The sequence below is a fragment of the Pelophylax lessonae genome (genome assembly GCF_965119305.1).
Source record: "Pelophylax lessonae genome assembly, chromosome: 3".
Classification (NCBI taxonomy): domain Eukaryota; kingdom Metazoa; phylum Chordata; class Amphibia; order Anura; family Ranidae; genus Pelophylax; species Pelophylax lessonae.
In genome coordinates, this window is record NC_138770.1 from 297,167,605 (window position 1) to 297,178,909 (window position 11,305).

The 11,305-nt window shown below is 39.4% G+C and overlaps 1 protein-coding gene across 1 annotated transcript in view; it reads right to left on the bottom strand.

Moving 5' to 3' along the window:
- The window catches only part of OSTN (osteocrin), an 83,600-nt gene extending 74,550 nt beyond the window's left edge, over positions 1–9,050 (bottom strand). The window contains exon 1 of the mRNA XM_082249355.1: positions 8,984–9,050. The gene's annotated coding sequence lies outside the window, so the exon portion shown is untranslated. The remainder of the gene's footprint in view (positions 1–8,983) is intronic.
- Between the last annotated feature and the right edge of the window lie 2,255 nt (positions 9,051–11,305).

Below are 11,305 nucleotides of genomic sequence, written 5' to 3' on the forward strand. Positions count from 1 at the left end.
GATCCTGGGCTGGAGCACCCCAATAAATTTGCCCCGTTGCGTGATGTTGGGGAAACCAGTCAGGGACCAGCATTGCTGGAGCAGAGCGACGCCCCTAGCTGCCAGGGGAAGAGCTCCTCCAGTGAGGCCGGGAGAAAGGGAAAGGAAAGACAGGTGCTGGTGGTAGGGGACTCAATTATTAGAAGGACAGACAGTGTAATCTGCCACAAAGACTGTGAGCGCCGAACAGTCTGTTGGTTACCGGGCGCTCGGGTTCGGCACATCGCGGAACGGGTGGACAGATTACTGAGTGGGGCTGGGGAAGACCCAGCTGTCATGGTACACGTGGGTACCAATGACATAGGCAGAGGAAGATGGAGAGTCCTAAACGATTTCAGGGACTTAGGCGCTAAGTTGAGGACTAGGACCTCCAAGGTAGTATTTTCAGAAATACTCCCTGTACCTCGAGCCACACCAGAAAGGCAGCGGGAGATTAGGGAAGTTAACAAGTGGCTGAGGAGCTGGTGTAGTAAGGAGGGTTTTGGGTTCCTGGAGAACTGGGCCGACTTCTCAGTCGGCCACCAGCTCTATGGTAGGGACGGATTGCACCTAAATGGGGAAGGTGCAGCCGTACTGGGTGAGAAGGTGGCCGAAAATTTAGAGGGGCTTTTAAACTAGGTGATGGGGGGGAGGGTACAGATGTAGAATTAGCCAGTGGAAAGCAAGATTCAGAGGGCACAAATGGGGACATTAGCGATAGGGTGTTCAGAGCTCCTAAACCCAGGTGGGGGGGTATGGGGAAAAATCACAAAAGCAGCCTAAAAACAACATCGAACGAGGATATAGGCAACCGGTCAAAATTACGAGGTTTGTATACCAATGCCAGAAGCCTGGCCAACAAGATGGGAGAGCTGGAGCTACTGATGTTTGAGGAGGACTTAGATTTTGTGGGAATAACAGAGACTTGGTTCGACAGCTCTCATGATTGCATGGCGACCATTCAGGGGTATTCCCTTTATCGCAGGGATAGAGAAGGTAAAAAAGGGGGAGGGGTATGTCTGTACATTAAGAACAGTGTACAGGTAAATAGGAGGGATGATATTAATAATGGAGCTATGGACGAGACAGAATCCCTATGGGTTGAACTTAAAAGGGAAAGGCACTATGGGGAAGGTAATATTGGGCGTATGCTATAGGCCCCCCAACCAGAGGGAGGAAGGGGAGGCGGACCTCCTTTTACAGATAGGATTGGCAGCAAGGATGGGAAATGTCATTATAATGGGGGACTTTAATTATCCAGATATAGACTGGGCAGAAGGGACCGCGCACTCAGCCAAGGCTCGGCAGTTCCTAAATGTTCTGCAGGACAATTTTATGGGTCAGATGGTGAACGCACCGACAAGAAACAATGCGGTACTTGACCTACTGATTACCAACAATACAGACCTGATCAAGGATATAGAAATACGGGGCATCTTAGGAGACAGTGACCATAGGTCAATTAGTTTCAGTATTAATCATAGTAATAGGAAACACAAGGGTAATATAAGAACACTGAATTTCAAAAGAGCCAATTTCCCCAAACTGCGCTCTCTGCTAGAAAATATCAAATGGGATAGAACCCTGGGGACAAAGAACACGGAGGAAAAATGGGAGTGCTTCAAGAGCATACTAAACAAAGGGATTGGCCAGTGCATTCCAAAGGGAAACAAATTTAAAAGAGCAAAACTAAACCCTGCGTGGCTAAACTCCAACATAAAAATGCATATTAATACTAAAGAAAAGGCCTTCAAAATATACAAGACTGAGGGGTCATTGGCAGCATTCAAGCATTACAAAGAGTGTAATAAGAAATGTAAAGACGAAATCAAGGCGGCTAAAATAGAACACGAGAGACATATAGCGGAAGAGAGTAAAAAGAACCCCAAAAAATTCTTTAAGTATATAAACGGTAATTCTTTAAGTATATAAACGGAACACATTGGCCCCAGAAAAGACGACAAAGGGAATATGGCCACAGAGGACAGAGAAAAGGCAGAAGTGTTAAATAATTTCTTCTCTTCAGTCTTCACAGAAGAATCGGGGGGCTACACTAACCCAACTGGTAAGGCTAATCTAAATAATACACCTCAGGAAGTACCGCCATGGCTAACAGAGGATAGACTTAGAACTAAACTAGAGAAACTAAACATAAATAAATCACCGGGACCGGATGGCTTGCACCCGAGGGTTCTTAAAGAGCTCAGCCAGGTGATTGCCAGACCAATATTCTTGATCTTTAAGGATAGTCTACAGACGGGTATGGTGCCAGCTGATTGGAAAAAAGCCAACGTGGTACCAATATTCAAAAAAGGGCCGAGATATATCCCGGGTAACTACAGGCCGGTTAGCCTAACATCAGTAGTCTGCAAGATTTTGGAGGGGATGTTAAGGGACCACATACAAGTCTTTAGTAATAAAAATGATATTATTAGTAGTAATCAGCATGGATTCATGAAAAATCGTTCTTGCCAAACCAATCTATTAACCTTCTATGATGAAGTGAGTTGCCATCTAGATAAAGGTAAGCCTGTGGATGTTGTGTATCTAGACTTTGCAAAGGCCTTTGACACCGTTCCCCACAAACGCTTACTGTTCAAACTAAGGAAGGTAGGTATGGACCATAAGGTGAGTACCTGGATAGAGAACTGGCTCCAGGGGAGAGTTCAGAGGGTGGGGATAAATGGGGAGTAATCGGATTGGGCGGGTGTGGAAAGTGGGGTCCCCCAAGGTTCTGTCCTGGGGCCAATCCTGTTTAACTTATTCATAAATGATCTAGAGGAGGGGATATCCAGCACAATCTCAGTATTTGTGGACGATTCTAAACTAAGCATGCCAATATCTTCTATGCAGGATGTGGAAACCTTACAAGAGGATCTGAACAAAATAATGGGGTGGGCAACTACATGGCAGATGAGATTTAATGTTGAAAATGTAAAATAATGCACCTGGGCATCAGTAATGCGAAAGCAAGCTACTCTCTGGGGGGGAAACCTCTGGGTGAGTCTAGGATGGAAAAGGACCTGGGGGTACTGGTAGACAACAGGCTTGGCAGTGGCATGCAATGCCAAGCCGCTGCAAGCAAAGCGAACAGAATACTGGGATGTATAAAAAAGGGGATTCACTCCAGAAATAAAGAGATTATTCTCCCTCTCTACAAGACTCTGGTCCGGCCACATATGGAGTATGCTGTCCAGTTCTGGGCACCGGTCCTCAGGAAGGATGTGCTGGAACTGGAGAGAGTCCAGAGAAGGGCAACAAAAATAATTAGGGGAATGGAGGACATCAGCTATGAGGAAAGACTACAAGCACTGAACTTATTCTCTCTGGAGAAGAGACGATTGAGGGGGGATATGAAAACAATGTACAAATACTGTACTGGCGACCCTAGCATATAGAACAAACTTTTCAGAGAAAGGGAATACAATAAGACACGTGGCCACTCACTAAAACTTGAGGTAAGACGGTTTAGGCTAAAAATATGTAGGGGGTTCTTTACTGTCAGAGCAGTGGGGATGTGGAATTCTCTTCCACAAGCAGTCGTATCAGCAGGGAGCATTGATAGTTTCAAAAAACTATTAGATGGGCACCTTAAAGACCACAACATACCGGGGTATACAATGTATGGTTAACAGCAAACACACACACACATCATAGGTTGAACTGGATGGACTGATGTCTTTTTTCTACCTCACAAACTATGTAACTATGTAACTATGTATATATGTATATATACTGTATATATATGTATATATACTGTGCATATGTGTGTGTATAGATAGATAGATATTCAGTTAGTTTTCATGTTTAATTTATTCATAAATGATCTAGAGGAGGGGATATCTAGTACAATCTCAGTATTTGCAGATGATACTAAACTAGGCATGCCAATATCTTCTATGCAGGATGTGGAAACCTTACAAGCGGACCTGAACAAAATAAGGGGGTGGGCAACTACATGGCAGATGAGGTTTAATGTTGAAAAATGTAAAGTAATGCACTTGGGGGCCAGAAACCAGAAAGCAAGCTACTCACTAGGGGGGGAACCTCTGGGTGAGTCTAGGATGGAAAAGGACTTGGGGGTACTGGTAGACAACAAGCTTGGCAGTGGCATGCAATGCCAAGCCGCCGCAAGCAAAGCCAACAGAATACTGGGATGTATAAAAAAGGGGATTCACTCCAGAAATAAAGAGATTATTCTCCCACTCTACAAGACTCTGGTCCGGCCACATCTGGAGTATGCTGTCCAGTTCTGGGCACCGGTTCTCAGGAAGGATGTGCTGGAACTGGAGAAAGTCCAGAGAAGGGCAACAAAAATAATTAGGGGAATGGAGGACATCAGCTATGAGGAAAGACTACAAGCACTGAACCTTTTCTCTCTGGAGAAAAGACGATTGAGGGGGGATATGATATCAATGTACAAATACTGTACTGGTGACCCGAGCATAAGGAACAAACTATTCAGAGAAAGGAGATACAATAAGACACGTGGCCACTCACTAAAACTAGAGGAAAGGCGGTTTAACCTTAAAGTGCGTAAGGGGTTCTTCACTGTAAGAGCGGTAAGGATGTGGAATTCTCTTCCACAAGCAGTAGTATCAGCAGGGAGCATTGATAGTTTCAAAAAACTATTAGATGGACACCTTAGAGACCACAACATACAGGGGTATACAATGTATGGTTAAAAGAAAACACGCACACGCATCATGGGTTGAACTGGATGGACTGATGTCTTTTTTCAACCTCACTAACTATGTAACTATGTGTCAGAACATGTCATTACGATTTCTTTTAAACTTTAGTTTCACTTTTTAAATTTAGCGGCACTGTAATCTCACAATATCTCGGGAGATTACAGGCAGTCCACCTAGTTATACACGGATCTCAGACCTTTTTTAGAGGAAAAACTTCTCCTCTGATCGCCCTGTGAGAAGTGAAGTTCTCCGCCTTCTAAACTGGGTGCCAGAGGAGATATTGTTTCTCGGAGAACTGCCGAGAAGTGAACTGAGAGAAAACTTTCTCAGTTTATTAAACGTACACCCTAATGTGATGAAATTGCAGACTACTTTATGTAGAAGCATTAAAGATAAAAAAAAAAAAGGACCTAAAATAGGATTTTACTAGTCAAAATGGGAGTTGATACTAGTCAATGGAAGCACAGGTTTAAATAGTGAAGGAATAGAACTCTTTTTGATGGTGATCCAGCCAGTATATCTGTCGTATTTCAACAGAACAAGCTATCCTGCAAATGTATCAGGCCCTATTCACACCTCAGTGTTTTTCAGCTTGTATAACAATCATCTCTGAAGTTCCAAAACACCCAGCAAGCAAAATCCCATTCATTTCAACAGCCCCTGTTCACATCTGAGCATTTTGCCATCTGAATCAAACACTTGAAGCTTAAAAAAGTTTTTTGGCAGATTGCAAGCATTTTTGGTCAGGTGTCAATGCCTTTTTCCAAACACCTGCAAAATACGTCTGAAAAACACCCCCAAAAGTGCAAGAAAATGATGAGCTCAGGTGTGAATGGAGACTCAGTGTTGACACAAACCATTGACCACTGACAGGGGTGCTTATAATAATCAGCTTTTGTTTATTCATGTAAAACCTATATCCCAAAAGAAAAATCTGTTTGCTGTAATAGCTTGTGTAACTGCAGTGTTAGCTGGAGTTTGGCTTCATTTTGTTGGGATATCTAAATCTGCTAGTACAACTAAGTCCCCATTCACACTAGCGCGACTTGTCAGGCGACTTGGTCGCCTGACAAGTCGCGGTGGGTCGCCTGCTATTGATTAGCACAGGACCCATTCTAATAGGAGCGACACAAGTTGCTCCGACTTAGAAAAAGGGTCCTGCACTACTTTGGGGCGACCTGGAGATGACTTGTATTGACTTCAGTGATATGAAGTCCGTGCATGTCGCCCCCCGTCCGTGCACCGCGACTTCACAGGTCACCCCAGCAAGTCGCGTCGCCCCTGTCTGAACGGGGTCTTACTCTCCTCTCTCCCCAGATTATTAATGCTGGTGTCTGCTGTGCCTCCTGTGTTTCTTTATCCAGAGTGGAGGCACTCTAAAGGGCTTGTTCACCCCTGAGTAAATTTACAACACTCAACAAATGTTCCTATAGCGTTTGTATAGCAACAGTAGGGGCATCAGGCAGGCATCAATGAGCTTTAGTATGGGGCATTTTACAAGCATTAAAAACGCTCCATAAACCCCCTATTTCAGCACATTTGATGAGAGTTAAAACTGCTCCACAATGGAAAGTGACGGAACAAAAATCATTTTAAGGTGCCGCCACCAAACCAAAACCGCACCTAAACCATCTACCGGAGTGTTTGCTAAGCGTTACCATAGACTTGAATGGGAGGCATTGAAAGGCTCCAAACACCTCCTGACTTGACATGAGGTTTTAATTTTGAAGCAAAGCAACGCTAACGCTTCATGTTTTGATAGTGTGAACAGCACAATGTGCTGTCTATTGTATCTTGTGCAGAGGCGTTTAAGGGGTGTTTTTAATGCCTCTCAAATGCCTGCTTTTAATGCCAGTGTGAACTTAGCCTAATACAGGAGGTGTGTTGCTCGCCAGATCAATAGGTGAAAACAGAGTGAAAAAAACATTAAAAAAAAAAAAATAATAATAATAATGCAGCCACCACATTTAATGATTGCACTTACGGTTTTGGGTTTATTAGCGCTTTTAAGCATACCACGTTTGAAATCAAAAGACGTATAAACTGAAACTTGTCAGAACTGCCAAGTGGTCATTGATACATTTTTTTTCTCCACCTTTTGTCACTGCCTCCTCCTCTACCTTCAATTAGTGAATGCACTGTCTGTGGCTGATTTATAAGAGTAGAGAATGCTCACTTAGCAAAGTCAGGCTGCTTGCCTTTTTTTTAATATTCAATTAGGTGCGGGTAAATAAAAAATAACAATAAAGAAAAACAGGATTTTCTCTTGCACAGAATTTGGGGACATAACTTAACTAATAAAGCTACATCACTTGAAAATTGTTTACTCCTTCTTAAGTAAATCAGCCAAATAGCAACCTTCTATAAAGTTTGCTTATTCCCTTACCGCTTGTTTCTACCCCTGATCTAGATTGTACGTTTTCATAGGCAGGGTACACTATTCTGTTCTTTCTTAATATTGCTCCATTTTACTTTCTATGATGGTTATTTTCACATTTTATGCGTTGTTTTGTAGTCTAGTTCTATTTCGGAGCTTACATTTTTATTTAGGCCACAGAAACTAAAAAAACATGACATTATTCTATAAATACAATACCACATTTTATTCTACTTGTTTTATTCTGTGCACTTTTTACACATTTCTCGTAGTTGCAGATATCATATAAGCTGAATTATAAAATGAAATATGACTAGCAAAGCTGCCACCTGGAATCAATGCTGCCTGCACTTCATATGAAGATGACATCATTTTGTATGCCTTTTAATAAACAGACCTGAGAATCCATATGCAGTAAAAAAAACATTTGTAAACCCAGCTTAGTACATTTAAAACACTTTTCTGATTTGATATAGGAGTCATTTTAATTCTAAGTTTTTTACTTTAATATACAGTCAGGTCCAAGGGAAATTCAGTTCTTAACCAGATTGGGTTGCATATACAGGCTAGGTACTCCTTTAGCAGTTCAATCCTTAATGTTTTAGAATTTAATTGGGCAAAGATTAATAAAGATATTTTATTCTGACTGGGAACATTGGGGGATTTCAGAGTAAAACTGTATTAACTTTATATTCCCCATGGATATACAGTACCTAAAAAAACAAAAAAACAAAAAACAAAAACTTTTTTTTTCCCTTTGCATATGATGCCATCATTAAAGTTTATCAGAGCTCTCCCCTGTGTTAACATTATATCCCCATGCATGTACCTGGAAAAAAAAAAAACACATTTTTTTCCCTTGCATATGATGCCATGATTAAAGTGACCAGAGCTCTCCCCTGTGTTAACATTATATCCCCATGCATGTACCTGAAAAAAACAAAACAAAAACACATTTTTTCCCCCTTCCATATGATGCCATGATTAAAGTGATCACAGCTCTCCCCTGTGTTAACATTATATCCCCATGCATGTACCTGGAAAGAAAAAAAAAAAAACACGTTTTTTTTTCCCTTGCATATGATGCCATGATTAAAGTGACCAGAGCTCTCCCCTGAGTTAACATTATATCCCCATGCATGTACTTTAAAAAAACAAAACAAAAAAAAAAACACATTTTTTTTCCCTTGCATATGATGCCATGATTAAAGTGATCAGAGCTCTCCCCTGTGTTAACATTATATCCCCATGCATTTACCTGAAAAAAAAAAAATCTCCCTTGCATATCATTTTTATGATTAAAGTGATCAGAGCTCTCCCTGCAAAGTATCAGATTGTAATAAATAACACTTTGACACAAGGAAGTAGATCTGGGCTCCTGTCAATCAGGTTGCTTTTTTGCCTATACTTATTTATGGAACCAAAATATTTCTGATCTCCACTAGTACATGTATAGAATAGTACTATACACAGAACATGCCTAAAATTTGGAAACAATATATAGAACATACTTATCAGGTTTAAAATCGTTAAAGATCAAAGATCTCCGCCGAGAATAGTTTTATAGAAAAAAAAAGTCAACTGTTTGCTGGTACAGAAATATTTTAGTTAACAATAAAGGCAGATAAAAAACCTCAACAGACATATTCTTGTTTTTATATGGTCAAAACTTAACATTTTGACTCATAATTAAAAAACATCTAGAACAAAACATTTCCAATAATTATTTTATTTTTTATGTGTTCTAGCAATATTCTTTAAAAAGTCTAGATAACAGTCCAGGTGTAATTGTTCAATAAATGATATTATATAAGTAATATACAGTAATAACATGCATGTCGTTTATGAAGTACAGAAGATCAGTTAACACGCACTTAATCCCCCTGCTGCTTACCTTGAATAGAATTCAACTAATTGAAAGTTTATGTCTGCTCTGTGTGCTTGTGTCTCCTCCTCCTCCTGTCTAATCTTTGCTTTTTTGAGCTTTTTCTGTGAGAATTTATAGACCCTGATCCAGCCTCCTCACTCCAATCCCTGCCTAGGTCTTTCTTACATCATTTTTTCAAGATTTTCCACTGATCTTTATTTTAAGACTGTACTTCCACTGTGTCTTCCATCCTTTTACCTTTGTTTCCTTTCTTTTTTTTCTGCATAGATGACTGCTGCTTATGTAGAAAATGATAAGTAGACATTGCTGAGTGCATATTAAATTAAGTAATTCTTGCTCATAATCAGAACTTGTCATATATTTATATATATATATATATATATATATATTTTTTTTTTTTTTTTTTTTTTCACTTGTTGGGAAAAAATTGGTTCAGTGGCAAATGGAGTGGAGTTATTTCAACTGTGTAAGTGCCTCATCGCAAATAATCTGTAATTACAATTCTTATTTCATTTTTACCCCAGCATTTTATTTGACATATCCAAACCTCAGGAAATGGGTTAGCTTTTTGAAACTAAAATAAAAATTATAGAATCAAACTCTATGCTGAATTTGGATTGTGGTTCGTGCTTTTTTTTTTTCCTTATTTCTTTTTTCTGCTTGTTGAAATGATTCCATATCCATTTTATTTTTAGTTACTGTATACCAATAGTTGATTTTGCTTTAAACATGTTCTGAAATAGCTGACAGTTTGTGTTGCATACCATATACTATAGATTTGTATATACTGTATATCTTGTATTGTGGTTAAAGTTTATTTTATTCCCCACTTTATGACATAAGAAAGAGAAACACAGGAGATAGTTGCTTGTAAAAGTCTGAATTTATTCTAATATAATGCCTGCATTTTGATGGATCTATATGATAATAAATTGCCAAAAGGAGAGGAAGATGATGGTACAGAGATAAAAACACCACTAATATCTCTATATTGATAAATACATGGAACATATGCAGGTTTATTGGGATCATTTTCAATATTCCTTTGTTTTATGTGCCAATGGGTGTAACCATGGCTAATTAAACACATTGGTACACTGATGTCTAATAGCAGTGGTAAGTTATGATTTACCTGGAAAGCATTGTCCAAATCAGAGTGAATTGCAGGTCAGTTTCTTCAACCTGAAACATAAACATTAGTGTGAAAAATAAGACTATTCATGTGTAAATCTTTGTCAGATATCAGAAGAGATCAATATTTACCAGTTGTACTTACAATATTCGGGCTTTCAAAATAAAATGCTGTAACTAATGAACTATTGCAAGATTTAAGCCTTACAATTCTTGTGCCCACCTAAACCAAAATTACACGTTTAACTTTATAAATGAACTCTCTTAAACGGGGCTCTTTAGGTGGAGCGCCTGGTTATGACACAGTCTTGAGTCAGCAGGAATAGGGAATTTCTATTTAGACTGAAAATCACATTTAGGTTTCATGTAATGAAGAATAAATATAGAAACTGAAGTATAACGCAAGCAAAGGAAAGGAATATGAGCTAATGACTCAAAAACTAGACAAACAAAGGAAAGGATTGGGCATATACTAACAGAAAACATAAAGTGACCCTGGTTGATATTATTGGGTAACTGATATGATATATGTCTTTCCTTAGACACATTTTCCATTTTTTTTAACATTTTGAGACAGTCAAAACTGTGGGATAGAACACAAGAGCAAAGATGCCACATACAAGGAATCTTGCATTCTGCAGAGGGAAGTAGTTATGGAAAATTAGACAAGTAGTTTATTTATATATGGAAGCTAAATACGCAAAAAATACAGGAGAAAGGGAAAAACCAAATGTGTTGGTTGAGGGTGTTAGTGGTTCTGGAAGTCTAACTTTGATTCTTTAAAAGATGTACAACCAGCACTAGCAATGTATGGAGATAAAACTAGATATAGGTTAGAAAGGTAGTAAAGAATGACATAAATCAAAGGACCTTTATAAAGATTTAGACTGATGCAAGCTAACTTTCTTTGGTGTTTGCAGCCTGGGGATAAAAGTGAGTAAACAGCAATGCAAAATCAATACTGACCTCAAGTCGCTTAGTAAGCATGAAGAGACTGCAATGTTGACTGTACAGTAAGAACAATTGTAGGTACTCCTTCTAGTAACGTGTGTGAATATTGTGGATATCCATGAAGGAGCTGTAGTCAGATAGCTCTTCTAGCTTGTTGATTTCTTTATATGGTAGCAAACTTTCTCTGAGAAGCCTTAGAGAGAGGAAGCTTATGCCCTGTACACACTATCAGATTATCTGCAGACT